The sequence below is a fragment of the Lithobates pipiens genome, unplaced genomic scaffold (genome assembly GCF_037356315.1).
Source record: "Lithobates pipiens isolate NorthernLeopardFrog02 unplaced genomic scaffold, aLitPip1_a1.2 Scaffold_27, whole genome shotgun sequence".
Classification (NCBI taxonomy): Eukaryota; Metazoa; Chordata; class Amphibia; order Anura; family Ranidae; genus Lithobates; species Lithobates pipiens.
Window position 1 is genome coordinate 104,870,611 of NW_027507788.1, and position 21,833 is coordinate 104,892,443.

At 42.9% G+C, this 21,833-nt stretch overlaps 1 protein-coding gene across 4 annotated transcripts in view; it reads left to right on the forward strand.

Annotated features, from left to right (window-relative positions):
• The window catches only part of LOC143934042 (uncharacterized), a 96,761-nt gene that overhangs the window by 45,581 nt on the left and 29,347 nt on the right, over positions 1-21,833 (forward strand). The gene's annotated exons all lie outside the window — the stretch shown is intronic.

A 21,833-nucleotide genomic window follows, 5' to 3' on the forward strand; every position in this document is an offset into this window, starting at 1 on the left:
CAAGTGTTGTTTGTTCCTACGAGAGAGGCGCATGACAACACAACCAGGCAATTAATCTGATTCGTGAGCGGTCACAGAAGACACCAATGTTGATCCTCTCGACTGATGCCGAGAAGGCATTCGACAGTGTGAGTTGACCCTTTCTGTTCAAGACTCTTAGGGGCATAGGCCTGAGGGAATGAATGATGAATTGGGTTCAAGCTATCTATTCTTGCCAATTGGCGCAGGTCAAGGTTAACTGCCACCTTTCATCATCATCATTTCAGATAACGAATGGGATGAGACAGGGGTGCCCCTTGCCACCACTGATATTTATCCTGACCCTTGAACCCTTTCTGAGATTAGTCAGGGATAATCTGAACATCTCGGGCGTACTATTGGATGCCACCCTTTCCCCAAAAATTGCGGCGTTTGCAGACGACTTAGTATTTTTTTTGACCAATCCCCTGGTATCTATCCAAAATCTGCTTGCGGGAACTGAAGATATATGAAGAGTTGTCAATTTCCAAGATCAATTATAAGAAATCAGAGGCGCTGGAGGCCGCCCTGCCGCCCTCCTTAGCTGCACTAATCCGGGTGGACTTCCCCTTTAAATGGGAAATGGGCCTCATCCTACATTAAGTATCTGGGCATCCTTTTGCCCAGTAGGGTGGAGGAGGCTTTCCCCCTCAACTCCCCCCCCCCCCCTTGACAGCCATAAAGAAGGACCTTCAGGATTGGTAGCATGGTCTGTTTTCCTGGTTTGGCCACTGTGGCATAGTGAAAATAAACATCATGCCTCGGTTGCTGTATCAATTTCAGGCACTCCCTGTTCGGGTCCCTGCCTCTTTCCTTAGGGCGGTGAACAGAGCATTTGTCAATTTTGTCTGGGCCCAGAAACCCCCCTTGGCGCAAACCATCCTTCGGCTTCCAAAATTGAGGGGCAGCATCGCCCTGCCGAATGCCAACCTTTATCACATGACTTGCCACGTAACCCATACTCTGGACTGGTGTCAGCACTGAGCCATGAAACAATGGGTACAAGTATAGCAAACACTAATGGTGGTCAAGTTGGAGTCACTTCCCTGGTGCCAGAGGCCATTGCCAAATTGGATATTGAATCATTCCACGGTGAAAGAAAAGTGAGCAATTACCTGGGAAGACCTTCCCCCGACTTCTCGGTCGCTTTGTTCCTATCTCCACTTACTCCCATTGTTGGCAATCCAGCTTTCAGTCCAGGACTCAATGACTCTAGACTTCTGGAATTGAAAATGGTCAAAAGGTTACAAGTCCGACACTTCCTTATTAATGGTCAGTGGAAGAATAGTCAAAAATTATGGACAACCCTGGCCCTGGCGGGGCTCTCTTTTTGGAAAAAAAATACAGTTAGCTAATTTTATTGGCTCTTTGCCCTCCCCGTGGCATTCAAGAGGCAACTGGCCTCCTTTTGAATTGTTCAGCCTGGAGCAGTCTCCATTGAGGCATGCAATTTCCCTGACATCAACTACTGATAGCTCAACCTCCGGACTTTAGACCTCCCTATATTGCCAAATGGGAGCATGAGCTGGGAGTGCAATTTACAGAGAAACAAATCAATTAGCTCCTCCTTTTTCCCCACATAATTTCTATCTGCGCCAGACAGCAGGAGTCTGGATTTAAAGTGCTGTCCCGGTGTTACTACCCTCTGGAAAATCCACAAGATATTCCCTCAGAGTACAGACCTTTGTTGGAGATGTGGGGAGGCGGTTGTATTGCTCCTTCACATCTTCTGGTCTTATCGCATCCTTCAGTCCTTCTGGACAAAGGTACATCACATAGTTCAAAATTTCTCTGACCGGGAGGTACCAGCGACCCCCGAGTTCTTACTTTTGCATCACCACGGAATTCCTAGTAAGGTTTATAGGAGATCCATATTGCCTCTCCTGCTCACAGCGGTGAAAAGCTGCATCCCCTTACTCTGGAAGCAGACACAGCCGTCTGGTTGAAGAAAGTAGCGGAAATTAACGCAATGGAGGACTTGGTGGCCACGGAGAAAGGCCTCAGTGAACAATTTTCCCAAAAGTTATTTTATTGGCACAAATTTGCCTACTCTGAGGGATATGGAGGGCTGGTAGCTTAGCTGCCCCGAGGTGAGATGACTTTGGAGGCTCCCCAGACAGAGTTGATGTGACTGTTTGATGGTATCTCCTCCCCTCCCCCCTTTTTTTTTCTCCTCCTTTCTCTCTCTTCTCCCTCCATTTTCTTCCCTTTGCTATTTTTCTAATACATTTCTAAGGTTGCTATGACCTAAGGGTCCGTTTTGTTTTTCTTTCTAGATACAAAAACGGTGATTGCCGAGAAAAAATTGGTTTGTGCAGGGTACAGAGCCTTCCTAATCCCCTGAAGCTAGGTGTTATTCCCTACAGATAGGAGACCATCTTTTATAATGTTGTGATGTATTTATCATTGATTAAGTTTTGGGAATGTTCATTTCTACTTTTATACACACCATTGTGGGGGTCTCTGTATTTCCGCATGCTCGTCCTTCTTGAAGAATTAACCCCCCCCCCCCCCCTCCAGAATCCCCTTGAAAAAAAAAAGTCTATATACCTAGGGAGTTAAGTCACCCTAACTGACCTGTAGTTTTCTGGCAGGATCCAATGGCTATTGGGGGTCCACGGGGGTTACAGTGAGGGAAAATAATATTTGATCCCCTGCTGATCCCCTGCTGATTTTGTATCTTTGCCCACTGACAAAGGAATGATCAGTTTATCAGTTTAATGGTAGGTTCATTTATTTATTTATTTTATTATTTACAGTGACAGAAAAACAACAAACATATCCAGAAAAAAGGTCTGACACTGACACGCAACTTTGAAATCGAGCAGCTTTAAGTGAAGTTGCATGATTTCAAAGTTGGATTCAGAGTGGCGGAAGACTAAGCCCTTGTACACACGGTCAGAGAATCTGTCGGAATGAGTCTTATCGGACCGCGTCTTCAGATAATCCGACTGTGTGTGGTATGCACCGAACTGATTCCGTCCGAATCTCGGTCCGAATCTCGGTCCGAATCTCGGTCCGATCCAAATTTCCAACATGTTGGAAATATTTCCCGACCAACTGGGCCGGACGGACCTAATCTGATCATGTGTAGAGCATTTTGATCGGACCAAGTGCCACGCATGCTCAGATCAAATTCCTACATCAAAGCTATTGGCTACTAGCCTGAATGTAGCCCCATCGTAACGAAATTACGTCATCACGTTCTGAAAGATCGGATTTTTCGCCAACTTGGCCCGACCGTGTATATGCAACAGTTTCGGACACAATCCGTCGGACTAAATCCGACGGGCAAAATCCGACGGATTTGGTTGGCAAAATCTCCGACCGTGTGTACGTGGGCTAAGGAAGTATAGACCAGAGTGCTCTTCAAAAATCTGAAAGTTGTGCATCGGAGTGACTGTTTATTAATATTAAAAATGCTACAGTTTTGCCTATGCAAGACAAAGCAGTAGGTTCATTGTAAAGCCCAACTCCAGGCTAAATCTGGCTACAATCCTCACCTTTAATGCAGAGCTGTATCCCCACAACACCCCTTCTTTAATTGATATTTAATTAATATCTGCTTTTTTTCCTGCTTCTCCTCCTGGGCAATCAGAAAATGGGTCTGAAGACTCAATTGGCCAAGGTGGAGAAGTGACTGTATTGGCTGGGAGCAGAAGCAGGGTGAAGCCGCCAAGGAGATGCAAGGGAAAGCCACGAAGCCACGACCTGGATGAGGTAAGTTTTGAGGGGGGGGTGTTTGTTCACCAATCGACCCAGAGCAATTGGGGGTGGGGGGTTTAAATGACCGGCCGAACGGTGGGGGGGGGGGGCGGGTCGGGTGGTTTGCCCCCCACCAGCTGACACTGCTCCTGACAATTGTGGCGATACAACACGTGTATGATTTGTTTTTTGTGCCCACAGAAGGGCCAAGAAACAATAGTACGTATTATACAGGGCAGCCATCAGAAATTGTTGGGCCCCTTACACAGCTTTAGGCTTGCCCCTCACACCTGTATATATGTCAGCCCCCTCACACCTGTATATATGTCAGCCCCCTCACACCTGTATATATGTCAGCCCCCCTCACACCTGTATATATGTCTGCCCCCCCTCACACCTGTATATATGTCTGCCCCCCCTCACACCTGTATATATGTCTGCCCCCCCTCACACCTGTATATATGTCTGCCCCCCCTCAATCCTGTATATATGTCAGCCCCCCTCACACCTGTATATATGTCAGCCCCCCTTATACCTGTATATATGTCAGCCCCCCTCAATCCTGTATATATGTCAGCCCCCCTCAATCCTGTATATATGTCAGCCCCCCTTACACCTGTATATATGTCAGCCCCGCTTACACCGGTATATATGTCAGCCCCCCTTACACCTGTATATATGTCAGCCCCTCTCACCCCTGTATATATGTCTGCCCCCCTCAATCCTGTATATATGTCAGCCCCCACACACCTGTGTATATGTCAGCGCCCCCACACAGCTTTATATATATATTTATATATCAGCCCCCCCACATACCTGAATATATGTCAGCACCCCCCCCATACACCTGTATATATGGCAGCCCCCCCACACCTGTATATATACAGGGCAGCCATCAGAAATTGTTGGGCCCCTTACACAGCTTTAGGCTTGCGCCCCCCCCCCCCCCCCCGCACTCTGACACCAATATTCCCCAGGGCTTGCCAGGGGCCATCCCACTGAATCCAAACACCGGCCACCTCACCTGTATACACTCAGCCCCCCTCACACCTGTATATATGTCAGCCCCCTCACACCTGTATATATGTCAGCCCCCTCACACCTGTATATATGTCAGCCCCCCTCACACCTGTATATATGTCAGCCCCCCTCACACCTGTATATATGTCCGCCCCCCCTCAATCCTGTATATATGTCAGCCCCCCTCACACCTGTATATATGTCAGCCCCCCTTACACCTGTATATATACAGGGCAGCCATCAGAAATTGTTGGGCCCCTTACACAGCTTTAGGCTTGCGCCCCCCCCCCCCGCACTCTGACACCAATATTCCCCAGGGCTTGCCAGGGGCCATCCCACTGAATCCAAACACCGGCCACCTCACCTGTATACACTCAGCCCCCCTCACACCTGTATATATGTCAGCCCCCTCACACCTGTATATATGTCAGCCCCCCTCACACCTGTATATATGTCAGCCCCCCTCACACCTGTATATATGTCAGCCCCCCTCACACCTGTATATATGTCCGCCCCCCCTCAATCCTGTATATATGTCAGCCCCCCTCACACCTGTATATATGTCAGCCCCCCTTACACCTGTATATATGTCAGCCCCCTTATACCTGTATATATGTCAGCCCCCCTCAATCCTGTATATATGTCAGCCCCCCTTACACCTGTATATATGTCAGCCCCCCTTACACCTGTATATATGTCAGCCCCCCTTACACCTGTATATATGTCAGCCCCCCTTACACCTGTATATATGTCAGCCCCCTCACACCTGTATATATGTCAGCCCCCCTCACACCTGTATATATGTCAGCCCCCCTCACACCTGTATATATGTCAGCCCCCCTCACACCTGTATATATGTCCGCCCCCCCTCAATCCTGTATATATGTCAGCCCCCCTCACACCTGTATATATGTCAGCCCCCCTTACACCTGTATATATGTCAGCCCCCCTTACACCTGTATATATGTCAGCCCCCTTATACCTGTATATATGTCAGCCCCCCTCAATCCTGTATATATGTCAGCCCCCCCTTACACCTGTATATATGTCAGCCCCCCTTACACCTGTATATATGTCAGCCCCCCTTACACCTGTATATATGTCAGCCCCCTCACACCTGTATATATGTCAGCCCCCCTCACACCTGTATATATGTCTGCCCCCCTCAATCCTGTGTATATGTCAGCCTCCACACACCTGTGTATGTGTCAGCGCCCCCACACAGCTTTATATATATATATATATATTTATATATCAGCCCCCCCCACATACCTGAATATATGTCAGCACCCCCCCATACACCTGTATATATGGCAGCCCCCCCACACCTGTATATATGCCAGTCCCCCCCCCACACACACACACACTTGTTTATATGTCAGCCCCTCACATACACAAATCTGTTAACACACAATTCTCTGGCCCCTCCCTGTACACAAACAGCCACCCTCCCTTTCCCTCACAGCCCATAATTGTAAAGAAGGTCTTCCTACCCAACCTGGTCCCAGCCCATTTTCACAAAGCTATCATGTTGCTGAGAGTACAAATCACATGAAGGGTGTACATACACATAGTAGCCAGAGGTGGCAGTAAAGAGCTCGCTGTCTGAGCTAAATGAAATGAGAACAGCAGAAACTGTGAAATTGTTTCAGTAATGCACAGCACGGCTCCCCTTCACCCGTCCTGCCTTCTGGCCCCGGGGCCCCTTACAGTTGTGATGGCTGTACCCCCCTGATGGCAGCCCTGCCCCATTTAGCTTCAGTGGTGCTTCAAAGCCTCCATAGAAGTCTATGGCAAAGCTCGCTTGAAGCCCCACAAAGCCTTACCAAAGCCCCACCAAAGCTCTACTAGAGGCTCATCATAGCGCCAAGCAAAACCAAGGTGTAAACAGGACTGTAAGCTAACCATTTTTTTTAGTGACGGGAGCTTTGACTGACATTCAGAGAGCTTTAACAAAGCCTGTCCGAAGTCATGTTTTGAAGCAAGTGTAAACTAGTCCTAACTGGCACTGAAATTAACTGACACTTAGGGCTCATTTACACTTACTTTGGCTTAAACAAACATTAACGCCTAGTTTACACTTGCTTCAAAACAAGGCTTTGGACATGCTTTGTTAAAGCTCTCTGAACACCAGTCAAAACTCCTGTCACTAAATAAAATGGTTAGCTTACAGTTCTGTTTACACCTTGCTTTTCCTTTGCTTTGCTTCGGCTTTGCTTCAAAAATGATACCCCATGTAGCTTTAGGCTGGGTTAAAACCCGCATCCAATTCGCATAGCAGGAGAATGTGACTGGCTCTCTATATATCTCCGCAGCAGGTCCGGTGCATTTTGCAGGAAAAATATGTGCCTTTTTTGGTCAGTTTCAGGTCTGAATTCAGCCCAAAATTTGGGCTGAAATCAGACCTGAAACTGTGAACCAGCACGCACCGGACCCCTGCTGTGTGACGGATGCAGCTCATATGTGAACCCAGCCTTAGTGGTGCTTTAAAGCATATTCAAAGCCTCCATAGAAGTCTATGGCAAACTTCGCTTGAAGCCCCACCAGAGCCCCACCAAAGGCTTATCGAAACTCAACCAAAGCCTCATCAAAGCACCACCGAAGCCTCATCAAAGCACCAAGCAAAAGCAAGGTGTAAACAGGACTGTAAGCTAACCATTTTATTTACTAACAGGAGCTTTGACTGGCGTTCAGAGAGCTTTAAGAAAGCCTGTCTGATGCCATATTTTGAAGCAAGTGTAAACTAGCCCTTATACTGACATTAACTGACACAGTGACACTAGCTGCCATTAACTGATATTTAGATTGATACAAACACTGGCACCTAAACTCCACTACAACTTATTACAATAGATCAAGCCCTGAACTAGTTATTATTATTTTTTTTAAATTACAGACTATTTTTGCAGACATGTCCTCTAGCCAGGAGGAAAATATACAATATATCTTCTCCTCCTTTGCTAGAGGGAAAATTAGTTGTTATCCTCTTTACAGAGAAAGAACAACACAGGGGTGGGCCACAGAACAATGATTACTGTAATCAGGGCTGGTGCAAGGACTTTGTCTACAAAGACGAAGGTCGATTTTGCCACCTTGGGTATGTACACGCTGAATGAATTATACCCCTTTTTGAAGGTGACCTATTCCAGTGAATGACGCTGCTCTGCAAGTGCCCCACAACTCCATACAATGCACACAGTTGAAGCATGCTAGTGTGGGGTTATAGGGGTTAAGGCAGGCCGTGAGGAGGTGATACAAAGTCTCCTTAATACCTATCAAATGCTCTTTGAAGAGCAATTTGAATGCTGGGCGTTCATCAGAGACCAAATTGTGAGTAAACCCTTAATTATTTATTTTTAAAATTATTTTTAAGAAGTGCCCAAGAAGTCGGTGAAATTGATCACTTATATATTGCTGGCAGCAAGGATCACAATTGCTAGGCATTGGAAGCAGTTGGTTATTCCGCTCAATTATGTCAAGCGTAAACTCAATTGGCTCATGGCTAATGACAGGCTCACCTATATACCTCATAACAAGTCTAAAAAGTTTGATTCGATATGGGATCTGTGGATTTGTTATATCTCGGCTCCCAAATGAGCCCCAGAGATGTGCAGTCAGGGGAGGCAGAGCCTCTCCTGCCAGGAACATAAAGAAAAAAATAATAATAAAAAACAATAGACTTTGAGGGTCATAGCTGGGTGACCTGGGGTCACAGAGACCCCAAATTTAGGGGGTAGGTATCTGAAGTCCTACCCCACCACTGGTCTTAAATGTGGGGATCCTATCATATATGGTTCTGGAGATCTGGGTCTCCTTGCACAGTCTGTCAGAAGCTGCACAGAGAGCAGCCAGTTTAAATACAAGCTGGCACACTCAGTTTGCAGCAGACTGAGAGGATGAGCTCACAGTGCCTCTCACTTCTTGTCAGAGGCACTGAGCTCAATGGACAGCTTGGAGGCTTGGACCAATGGTAAAGTACCATTGGCTCAAGCTGTCCAATAAAAGTGCTGCAGTGGGAGCACGCCTCTCACAGCAGTGTCATAGAAGGGGGCTAGTGTCTAAAAGACAAATGCTCCCTTCCAGCCCAGCCCTCTTAACTACAAGGAAAAAACATGGGTTTATGTGTATATGATTTACCCACAATCCCAGATTTTTCGCACACAGTTAAGAGGGAGAATGAGAATCTGCTTCTGCTGAAAAGGTACAATCTAAATCATATATTATTATGCTATATGTTATAAGATAATTTATTATTTATCTATTTACTGTGAAATTACCGGTTTGAAGTTATAACTTCAAACTTCAGTAATATGTCTGTAAGCCACCTGCTTGAGTACAGTTTTTGAAAATATAGTAAATTACCTTAAAAATAATATATAATAATTATTTGTATATTACTTATGGTAATGAAACCCTTGCCATCCAGGCCAATTCTGAGACATTTCTCCTACATGTTTTTGCTAGAAAATTACCCAGAACCCCCAAACATTATATATATTGTTTTAGCAGACACCCTAGGGAATAAAATGGCGGTCTTTTCAACTTTTTATGTTACACAGTATTTGTGCAACAATTTTTCAAATGCATTTTTTTTTTTGGAATATGTTGTTTCATGGATACAAAGTTGATGAGTGGCCTCACTAGCCACTGACCTACCACACATTACTGCAATGAGCGCCCGTTGACCCTCTTCTTCTTCTTCTCCATTTATTTCCCCCTCCCCCCACTTGGGTGCAGGCACACATATATGTGATGGCCCAGGATTAAATCCCACTCCCTGGATGACACATATATGTATTAACGTGTCGTACAGCAGTTAAGCATGAGCACTGTAATGTATTGGGAGTCGCACGCTTTTCCATACCAGTGTTTTCCCTTTGTACTTTCCAGCAAATGCAGAAGTGGGGCAGTGAAAGGAGAAGAAAATTGCTGTATTTGCTGTTGTGGGGTTTGGCTTTGATCCTCTTGCTTTGCTAGCCTTGCATTGACAAAGCACAGATTCACTTTAAATGTGGCCATAGACATATGGGAATGGTAAACCCATTCCAACCACGGCAGCCAAAAAAATCATGTCCATACCTGTTAACATAATGAGAACTAGCCCTGAGGATATATATGCAGGAAGAAAGTGTGAGTGACATACCCAAACATTCCTGGTGCCGGCTTCCAAGAGGAAATAGTAATGAACAGACAAGGATTAGTATAGAGGAACTTCACCCTTATCTTAAAAATTATGACAAAGGCACTTTTTAGAAATGGCAATCTATGAGCATATACCTATAGATCAGTGGTCATCAACCCTGTCCTCAAGGCCCACTAACAGGTCAGGTTTGCAAGATAACTGAAATACATCACAGGTGATATCATTTGCTGCTCAGTGATTGCAGTATTCTAGTCTGCATCTCCCCAAGGTAATGCATAAAACCTGGCCTGTTAGTGGGCCCTGATGACAGGGTTGATGACCACTGCTATAGATAACTGCAGGCTTTATATTCTTTGCATACCTAATTTTCTTTTGCCATTCATTTCACAGTGGCCATTTTCACTAAGGGCAGATGAGTCCATCTCCATTTACTGCCTGAAACATGTGACAGTGTGTGCCATCTGAAGGGGGAAGCACTGGTGATGTGAGGCCAAAGCTACATCACCATCGCCTCACTTAACAGAAGTGGAAACAAACAGTTCATTCAGGGTCAGTGGGAAAAATGCATCTTACATTGGTGGTCAGTGGGAAGAATTCACCCCTTATAGAAAGCTAATAAGATCATTGGTGTCATATCGCTGGCTCTTTAACCACCTCAGTACAGTGCAGTTACACCCCCTTCCTGACCAGACCAATTTTCAGCTTTCAGCGCTCTCACAGTTTGAATGACAATTACTCGGTCATCCAACACTGTATCCATATGAAACTTGCGTCCTTTTTTCCACACAAATAGAGCTTTCTTTTAGTGGTATTTAATCACTAGTGGGTTTTTTATTTTTTGTGCTATAAATAAAATAAAACTTAAATTTTGTGAAAAAAATGCCTTTTTCTTTGTTTCTGTCATAAATTTTTGATAATTAGTAATTTTTCTTCATAAATTTTGGCCAAAATTTATACTGCTACATATATTTGGTAAAAATAACCCACATTAGTGTATATTATTTGGTCTTTGAGAAAGTTATAGAGTCTACAAACTATGGTGCCAATCACTGAAACTTCTGATGAGGCCTTCAGTACATCAGGTGTATCTCATTTCTTGAGACACTAACAAGTCAGGAAAGTACAAATACCCCCCAAATGACCCCTTTTTACAAAGTAGACATTCCAAGGTATTAAGTAAGTAGCATGGTGAGTTTTTTTAAGTTGTCATTTTTTCCCACAATTCTTTGCAAAATGAAGATTTTTTTTTTATTATTTTTTTTTTTTTACAAAATTGTCATATCAGGTTATTTCTCACACACAGCATATGCATACAATATAAAACCACAATTTTCATACACCTCGCGCGCCGTCTAGCTCAATGTAAAAAAATTTAACAAGCGCTTAAATCAAAAACTGCATATATGCGTTTTGCTGGAGGGTGTGGAATTACGATCCTATTTCGCAGCTGTTTTAATTAGGATATATACGTGGATATAGCCTTATCACTATTATATAAAGAAAACTCTAAAAAAATGGTGCAACTCCTGCAACAGGTGAGTTAATCCATCAAGAAAGAGTTAGAAACAGCGCGTATTAATCTAACCATAAACATTAGCAAAAGACAGCATTCACATAGTCAAAAAAAAAAACTCCTAAAAAATGATCAAGCAAAAAAAAGGGAAGATAAATGATTCCCAGGATCAGTCTTTGATATTATGTTTATATAAAACAATGTCCAACTGAAGATTAAAGCTTGATAGCGAAGATTCCGGTCTCACAATTAATTCATTGAAAGATATATGTAGTTTTATATTGCACCAATGCCCGACATACACCTCCACACATGCATACATGTAAGATCCTGTCCCAGATTACTGCCAGTGGAGAGGTAGTCCCCCTTAGGTATTACTCTTACCAGACAATAGCTGGGTTCTCGCAGTTAGTAAGTCAATTCTCATAGGCGAGGGGTGCAGGGATCTTCTTTCACTTCTTCATATACTCCTCCACTCCATAAAGGTAGAAAGAAAACAAGCATAAATACAATATGCAGATTGGCAGCTAGGGTCAAGGAAGATGGTTAGGCTAAACGGTGGTCATACCGCCTTCGGCAACAGCTCACTCAGCTAGTATTCCTCGGCTTAGCACTTCTCCCCCTCTAATTCCTGTCGCTCCTGCTGCATACAATCACGTATGGTTCCACCCTGACGCGTTTCGTCTTACTGACATCATCTGAGGGTGGGGCCATACGTTCCCATTCCCTTTTTGTATCTAATCGGGTAAATTGGCTCATTAACCCTTCGTGAACACTCTTCGTATCTGTTCTAATAGATCACTGTGTTCAATGCACCCTGCTTATTACTGAGAAGTCATACAGAAAACGCTCCTTATATTGTACCATCCTTCCTTACTCTACCAGTAGTAATTCTAACCTGTTCCCGGATAACATGAGGAAACAATATCTATATATATAACCTCAAAAACCTCAAATGTCAATCAGACATCCATGCTACTAAGCATCTATAATGAATAAATAAAAACAACGGCAAATAAATAGACAATAGACCCAAAAAGGATAAACGAACAAGGGGGTAATAAAGAAAAGGCGGTGAATCCATTGTCTATCAAAACATTCCTGCTATGCGGGACCCCACCACATTCAGCGGCGCGCTTTACCGCTCGTCGCAAAACTGTCATCATATAACCCTGTACATCATCTTTGAAATGAGTCAATAATCCTCCTTAATAATTAACCCTTAATGGGGGACTCATCTGAATATTTTAACCTCTAAGGGTATCCGCTCAAGATGCTGACCTTTAAAGAGCGGAGATGGATCCACCGACGCGCGTCAGCGCGGATGGAACACAGTGAAAAACAGGAGAGCGTGTGAAGATGACACTATCCTTAGGAAGTTGCTACATAGTTCACCCTACTAGGCAATGTGAATTGCCCACATCTAATCATGTATTTAGGGGGACCCGCAGACTCCGCAGCGCACATCGGTGTTTATCCAAATGGATATACACATTCTCCTCCAAGGACAGTTTTATGTTCCTCCCGAAATAGGAAGGTATCTATTTACATCTTTAATTTCTTATTGCCCAATACTGTCATTATATTGTTGATCTGTTACATGTCATCTGCTACTTCACCTTACATAGATTCGGCCCTATTCCGCACTACACAGTGGGCGAGTCGGCATTCCTCATCTGCTATCACATTGGTAGATTTTGTACAGATACCTCCCTTTTTGAAAAACCGGGATCTAATGTCTGTCCCATCTAATCGTGCGTTCCCCAATCTAAACATACTACACAGCCCGATTCCTATTTCATATTAACCACTTATATACTTCAATCTGTTTTTAATCTCTATAACTTTTATTCGAGCGTTGGTTATGTGTGAAGGAAGTTTGAACACCGCATCCTCACATGATACCCCTTACCCCTTAAGTTAAACCAATCTCATCTTAGCTCTACTACCTATATGGACCTCAACTAATCAAACTGTGAAGATCTAAAAAGTATGAAAAAAAAAAAATTATATATGTAAAAACTATCCAAATAAAACACTAGCCAGATAAGCTTGCCCTGAGCAAGATGTGAAGAACAATAAATCCAAACGAAGAAAACGGCAACAATGTATAATATTGCAACAACTGCTTCTTCCCACAACCTACAAAAGGGAAGTATCGGAATATAAAAAACTGTCCGCACCCCAATACATACATGCATGCCCACACACATACCCGCACAAAGAATACACATGCACGTACATGTGTGTCAGAGATACACATCCATGCATGTGTACATATCCACATATGTGACTGTTGCGTGGGAACATGTATCAAAATTACTAAACAATTAATAAAAAGTTAATAAAGAATTGATAAAAAATGTGCACTACGTGTTATGTCGGCTAAAAATGTGCACTCCATGTTATGTCGGCTAACCTTTTTATACATAATACCTCCTTATCAATCACATACTGATATTAAACTAAAAAAAATATATATAATAAAAATACAACACTTAATTATAAAATATCATAATTACTCTGGCCATAAAAATGCACGTGTACTGAAATATCCCGTTATTTTAATATTATTTATAGGTAATTTAATATTAATTTTAATTTTAACCTATTTTGAATAACAGACTCCCCCAAAAAAAGAATCCTGTTATTGTACCCCTAAAAATCACTAATGAAACAATTCACGTCCAGTTCCACGTTTAATCCGCTAGGCGTGAGCGTATTCATTCGATATATCCATTCTGTTTCTTTTTTGGAGATTTCCCGGACCATATTTGACCCCCGCCAATTGGTATACACCCTATCAACTCCCCAGAATTTTAATACAGAAGGGTCCTGATTGTGGTGTTTTTTAAAATGTAGGGACACACTATGGTCTTTATAACCGATTTCTATATTATGCATGTGTTCTGATATGCGTTTCTTCAATGTCCTCTTTGTTCTTCCTACATACATCTTATTGCATGGGCACTGTAACACATATACTACATGTGTGGAATTGCAGGTGATAAATTCCTTAATTTCGAATTTCCTATTATTACCTGTAGAGGAGAATTCTGTAAGACCTCTGATCACTTGGCTGCTAATGACACACGGCTGACACCTCCTACATGAAAAAAAGCCACATCTATCCCAAAAAGTTTGCAATTTTTTGGGGGGATTTAAAATCTTTTTTACCAACCGATCACCGAAATTCGGTGCCTTTCTATAAATAAATAACGGTTTGGGAGGTAAAACCTGAGATAATGTTCTATCTAGAAGCAATATATGCCAGTGTTTTTTCAGTATGGTCTCTATTTCTTTATATTGCACATGATAATCTGAGATAAATCCCCATTCTTGATTAGTAGATTTCTCTTTTGGTTTATTTTCTAGGCACTTATGCCTCGGGATATTTCCTATTTCAGCTACTACTTTGTCCAGACTTGTTTTGTCATACCCTTTTTCCACAAATCGCTTCTTGATGATATCTGACTGAGTTAAAAAATCCTCATCTAATGTGCAATTGCGTCGTATACGCATAACCTGACCCTTAGGAATATTTTTTAACCACTGCGGGTGATGGCCACTCCTCAGAGGTAAATAACTGTTCCTGTCAGTGGGTTTAAAGTACACTTTTGTAATGAGGGCCCCACCTTGCCTTGTTATCTCCACATCCAGATAATGTATAGTGTCTTTACTGCATTCATATTCCAAATGGATATTATTATTATTGGTATTCAGCAATTTCATAAATTCAACCAGAGAGGATTCTGAACCCTCCCAGATGAACAGGAGGTCATCTATAAACCTTTTATAAAATACAAGGGCTGTACTGTGCTGTTGTTGCCGTGCAAAGACCACTCTGTCTTCCCACTCGGCCATAAATAAATTTGCTATGCTGGGGGCAAATTTAGCCCCCATAGCTACGCCTCTTTTTTGGGAGAAGAATTGCTGATTGTACCAGAAATAATTCTGGGACAAGCAAAAATCCAAGGCTTGTCCCAAAAACACCTTCTGTTCGTAGGGAATATCTTCCCTTTTGCTTAAGGCCCAATTTAGAGCCAGTAGGGCGTCGTCATGTTGTATAATACTATACAAGGAGGATACATCTGCCGTGACCAAATATATATCTATACCTTCTGTTAATTTTATCTTGCTTATTAATTGTAATAAATCTTTAGTGTCTTTTAAATATGCTTTCGTATTTTGGACACTAGTTTGCAAAAATTTATCAAGGTACTGGCCCAACCTTGCCGTTACCGATCCGATACAGTTAACAACATGACGACGCCCTACTGGCTCTAAATTGGGCCTTAAGCAAAAGGGAAGATATTCCCTACGAACAGAAGGTGTTTTTGGGACAAGCCTTGGATTTTTGCTTGTCCCAGAATTATTTCTGGTACAATCAGCAATTCTTCTCCCAAAAAAGAGGCGTAGCTATGGGGGCTAAATTTGCCCCCAGCATAGCAAATTTATTTATGGCCGAGTGGGAAGACAGAGTGGTCTTTGCACGGCAACAACAGCACAGTACAGCCCTTGTATTTTATAAAAGGTTTATAGATGACCTCCTGTTCATCTGGGAGGGTTCAGAATCCTCTCTGGTTGAATTTATGAAATTGCTGAATACCAATAATAATAATATCCATTTGGAATATGAATGCAGTAAAGACACTATACATTATCTGGATGTGGAGATAACAAGGCAAGGTGGGGCCCTCATTACAAAAGTGTACTTTAAACCCACTGACAGGAACAGTTATTTACCTCTGAGGAGTGGCCATCACCCGCAGTGGTTAAAAAATATTCCTAAGGGTCAGGTTATGCGTATACGACGCAATTGCACATTAGATGAGGATTTTTTAACTCAGTCAGATATCATCAAGAAGCGATTTGTGGAAAAAGGGTATGACAAAACAAGTCTGGACAAAGTAGTAGCTGAAATAGGAAATATCCCGAGGCATAAGTGCCTAGAAAATAAACCAAAAGAGAAATCTACTAATCAAGAATGGGGATTTATCTCAGATTATCATGTGCAATATAAAGAAATAGAGACCATACTGAAAAAACACTGGCATATATTGCTTCTAGATAGAACATTATCTCAGGTTTTACCTCCCAAACCGTTATTTATTTATAGAAAGGCACCGAATTTCGGTGATCGGTTGGTAAAAAAGATTTTAAATCCCCCCAAAAAATTGCAAACTTTTTGGGATAGATGTGGCTTTTTTTCATGTAGGAGGTGTCAGCCGTGTGTCATTAGCAGCCAAGTGATCAGAGGTCTTACAGAATTCTCCTCTACAGGTAATAATAGGAGATTCGAAATTAAGGAATTTATCACCTGCAATTCCACACATGTAGTATATGTGTTACAGTGCCCATGCAATAAGATGTATGTAGGAAGAACAAAGAGGACATTGAAGAAACGCATATCAGAACACATGCATAATATAGAAATCGGTTATAAAGACCATAGTGTGTCCCTACATTTTAAAAAACACCACAATCAGGACCCTTCTGTATTAAAATTCTGGGGAGTTGATAGGGTGTATACCAATTGGCGGGGGTCAAATATGGTCCGGGAAATCTCCAAAAAAGAAACAGAATGGATATATCGAATGAATACGCTCACGCCTAGCGGATTAAACGTGGAACTGGACGTGAATTGTTTCATTAGTGATTTTTAGGGGTACAATAACAGGATTCTTTTTTTGGGGGAGTCTGTTATTCAAAATAGGTTAAAATTAAAATTAATATTAAATTACCTATAAATAATATTAAAATAACGGGATATTTCAGTACACGTGCATTTTTATGGCCAGAGTAATTATGATATTTTATAATTAAGTGTTGTATTTTTATTATATATATTTTTTTTAGTTTAATATCAGTATGTGATTGATAAGGAGGTATTATGTATAAAAAGGTTAGCCGACATAACATGGAGTGCACATTTTTAGCCGACATAACACGTAGTGCACATTTTTTATCAATTCTTTATTAACTTTTTATTAATTGTTTAGTAATTTTGATACATGTTCCCACGCAACAGTCACATATGTGGATATGTACACATGCATGGATGTGTATCTCTGACACACATGTACGTGCATGTGTATTCTTTGTGCGGGTATGTGTGTGGGCATGCATGTATGTATTGGGGTGCGGACAGTTTTTTATATTCCGATACTTCCCTTTTGTAGGTTGTGGGAAGAAGCAGTTGTTGCAATATTATACATTGTTGCCGTTTTCTTCGTTTGGATTTATTGTTCTTCACATCTTGCTCAGGGCAAGCTTATCTGGCTAGTGTTTTATTTGGATAGTTTTTACATATATAATTTTTTTTTTTTTTCATACTTTTTAGATCTTCACAGTTTGATTAGTTGAGGTCCATATAGGTAGTAGAGCTAAGATGAGATTGGTTTAACTTAAGGGGTAAGGGGTATCATGTGAGGATGCGGTGTTCAAACTTCCTTCACACATAACCAACGCTCGAATAAAAGTTATAGAGATTAAAAACAGATTGAAGTATATAAGTGGTTAATATGAAATAGGAATCGGGCTGTGTAGTATGTTTAGATTGGGGAACGCACGATTAGATGGGACAGACATTAGATCCCGGTTTTTCAAAAAGGGAGGTATCTGTACAAAATCTACCAATGTGATAGCAGATGAGGAATGCCGACTCGCCCACTGTGTAGTGCGGAATAGGGCCGAATCTATGTAAGGTGAAGTAGCAGATGACATGTAACAGATCAACAATATAATGACAGTATTGGGCAATAAGAAATTAAAGATGTAAATAGATACCTTCCTATTTCGGGAGGAACATAAAACTGTCCTTGGAGGAGAATGTGTATATCCATTTGGATAAACACCGATGTGCGCTGCGGAGTCTGCGGGTCCCCCTAAATACATGATTAGATGTGGGCAATTCACATTGCCTAGTAGGGTGAACTATGTAGCAACTTCCTAAGGATAGTGTCATCTTCACACGCTCTCCTGTTTTTCACTGTGTTCCATCCGCGCTGACGCGCGTCGGTGGATCCATCTCCGCTCTTTAAAGGTCAGCATCTTGAGCGGATACCCTTAGAGGTTAAAATATTCAGATGAGTCCCCCATTAAGGGTTAATTATTAAGGAGGATTATTGACTCATTTCAAAGATGATGTACAGGGTTATATGATGACAGTTTTGCGACGAGCGGTAAAGCGCGCCGCTGAATGTGGTGGGGTCCCGCATAGCAGGAATGTTTTGATAGACAATGGATTCACCGCCTTTTCTTTATTACCCCCTTGTTCGTTTATCCTTTTTGGGTCTATTGTCTATTTATTTGCCGTTGTTTTTATTTATTCATTATAGATGCTTAGTAGCATGGATGTCTGATTGACATTTGAGGTTTTTGAGGTTATATATATAGATATTGTTTCCTCATGTTATCCGGGAACAGGTTAGAATTACTACTGGTAGAGTAAGGAAGGATGGTACAATATAAGGAGCGTTTTCTGTATGACTTCTCAGTAATAAGCAGGGTGCATTGAACACAGTGATCTATTAGAACAGATACGAAGAGTGTTCACGAAGGGTTAATGAGCCAATTTACCCGATTAGATACAAAAAGGGAATGGGAACGTATGGCCCCACCCTCAGATGATGTCAGTAAGACGAAACGCGTCAGGGTGGAACCATACGTGATTGTATGCAGCAGGAGCGACAGGAATTAGAGGGGGAGAAGTGCTAAGCCGAGGAATACTAGCTGAGTGAGCTGTTGCCGAAGGCGGTATGACCACCGTTTAGCCTAACCATCTTCCTTGACCCTAGCTGCCAATCTGCATATTGTATTTATGCTTGTTTTCTTTCTACCTTTATGGAGTGGAGGAGTATATGAAGAAGTGAAAGAAGATCCCTGCACCCCTCGCCTATGAGAATTGACTTACTAACTGCGAGAACCCAGCTATTGTCTGGTAAGAGTAATACCTAAGGGGGACTACCTCTCCACTGGCAGTAATCTGGGACAGGATCTTACATGTATGCATGTGTGGAGGTGTATGTCGGGCATTGGTGCAATATAAAACTACATATATCTTTCAATGAATTAATTGTGAGACCGGAATCTTCGCTATCAAGCTTTAATCTTCAGTTGGACATTGTTTTATATAAACATAATATCAAAGACTGATCCTGGGAATCATTTATCTTCCCTTTTTTTTGCTTGATCATTTTTTAGGAGTTTTTTTTTTGACTATGTGAATGCTGTCTTTTGCTAATGTTTATGGTTAGATTAATACGCGCTGTTTCTAACTCTTTCTTGATGGATTAACTCACCTGTTGCAGGAGTTGCACCATTTTTTTAGAGTTTTCTTTATATAATATGCATACAATAAATTACACCCCAAAATACATTCTGCTACTCCTCCCGAGTATGGCGATACCACATGTATAGGACTTTTACACAGCCTGGTCACATAGAGAGGCCGAACATTGAAGTAGTATGTTCAGGTGTTCTAGGAGCATAAATGACACATCTCATTTCATTCCTACCCATCACACTTTTGAAGGTCCTGGACCACCAGGACAGTGAAATTACCCACAAAATTACTCCATTTTGGAAAGCAAACACCCCAACGTATAGTCTATGAGACATGGGCTGCAAATAGGTACTCTGGCACTCTGATGGCCTGGTGACAGGTACTCGGGTACTCTGGTGACAGGTACTCGGGTACTCTGATGGCCTGGTGACAGGTACTCGGGTACTCTGATGGCCTGGTGACAGGTACTCTGATGGCTTGGTGACTGGTATTTGGGTACTCTGAAGGGCGGTGACAGGTACTCATATGGACTGTGACAGGTACTTGGGTACTAAGATGAACTGTGACAGGTACTCGGGTACTCAGATGGACTGGGACAGGTACTCGGGTACTCAGATGGACTGGGACAGGTACTCGGGTACTCAGATGGACTGGGACAGGTACTCGGGTACTCAGATGGGCTGTGACAGGTACTCGGGTACTCAGATGGGCTGTGACAGGTACTCGGGTACTCAGATGGGCTGTGACAGGTACTCGGGTACTCAGATGGGCTGTGACAGGTACTCGGGTACTCAGATGGGCTGTGACAGGTACTCGGGTACTCAAATGGGCTGTGACAGGTACTCGGCTACTCAGATGGGCTGTGACAGGTACTCGGGTACTCTGATGGACTGTGACAGATACTCGGATACTCTGATGGACTGTGACAGATACTTGGATACTCTGATGGACCGTGACAGATACTCGGGTACCCTGATGGACCGTGACAGGTACTCGGTACTCTAATGGACTGTGATAGGTACTCGGGTACCCTGATGGACCGTGACAGGTACTTGGGTACCCTGATGGACCGTGACCGGTACTCGGGTACCCTGATGGACCGTGACAGGTACTCGGGTACCCTGATGGACCGTGACAGGTACTCGGGTACCCTGATGGACCGTGACAGGTACTCGGGTACCCTGATGGACCGTGACAGGTACTCGGGTACCCTGATGGACCGTGACAGGTACTCTGATGGGTTCCCGGGGAACACGCCGCCACCGACGTGCACACGCAGCGCGCTCACGATCGCGCGCATGCGCCGTGCACAATGGGGGTGTGACCATCTGTGATCGGCCGTGACTTCATCACGGCCGATCACGTGGTAAACAGCCATAACCAATGGCTGTTCACCCCCTTCGGTGGCGAGCGGTGTCTCCGTGACACGCCGCCACCGAAGAAACAGGAATGCGCGCGCACGATCGCGCGCATTCCTTGTTTAAACGGGAGGCCGTCATATGACGGCCTCCCGCCGCAATAGGTGCGCCGCCTGGCCGGCATTTGACAGCCAGCGGTCAGCATCAAGTTAAAGTAGAATTGGCCCCAGAACTATGAGGCATCATCAGATGGGATGTCAGTGAGCCACTGCTCAAGGAACCCCAAGCATCCTCTTGAGGAATGAAAACAAAAGTGCTGAAACCTCTTGAACACTAGGGTTTCATGGAACCCTGGTTGAAAATGGCTTTTCTTTTGTATTCAACTTTGCTCCTCTCTCTGCTGCTATATAAAAGGTCATGTAGGGATGGCGGAATTGAGGAGCTGGGTCATGGCTGCCTTATCAGGGCTCGCCCCTTCTCTCTGTGAAGAGACTTCTTCTTACTTCCTATTGTGTCACTTGGAAAGGAAGTAAAAGTAAATTTTTATTTTTTATTTTTTTCTTAATAATTTTTTTATTAGTTTATATAATAATTTAACACCAAGAACATAGCAATAACAGAAATTACAGTATAAAAAAATAGCAATTATGAAAAATACTTTCTTCACAACATAAATGTTACAATATTCTAAATTATATCAGATAACAATACTATTTCCTCAGCCACTCAAACCCTCCTACCCTCTTCCTAACTTCCCCCCATCCCTGCACCATATAAGTGTATTTATAT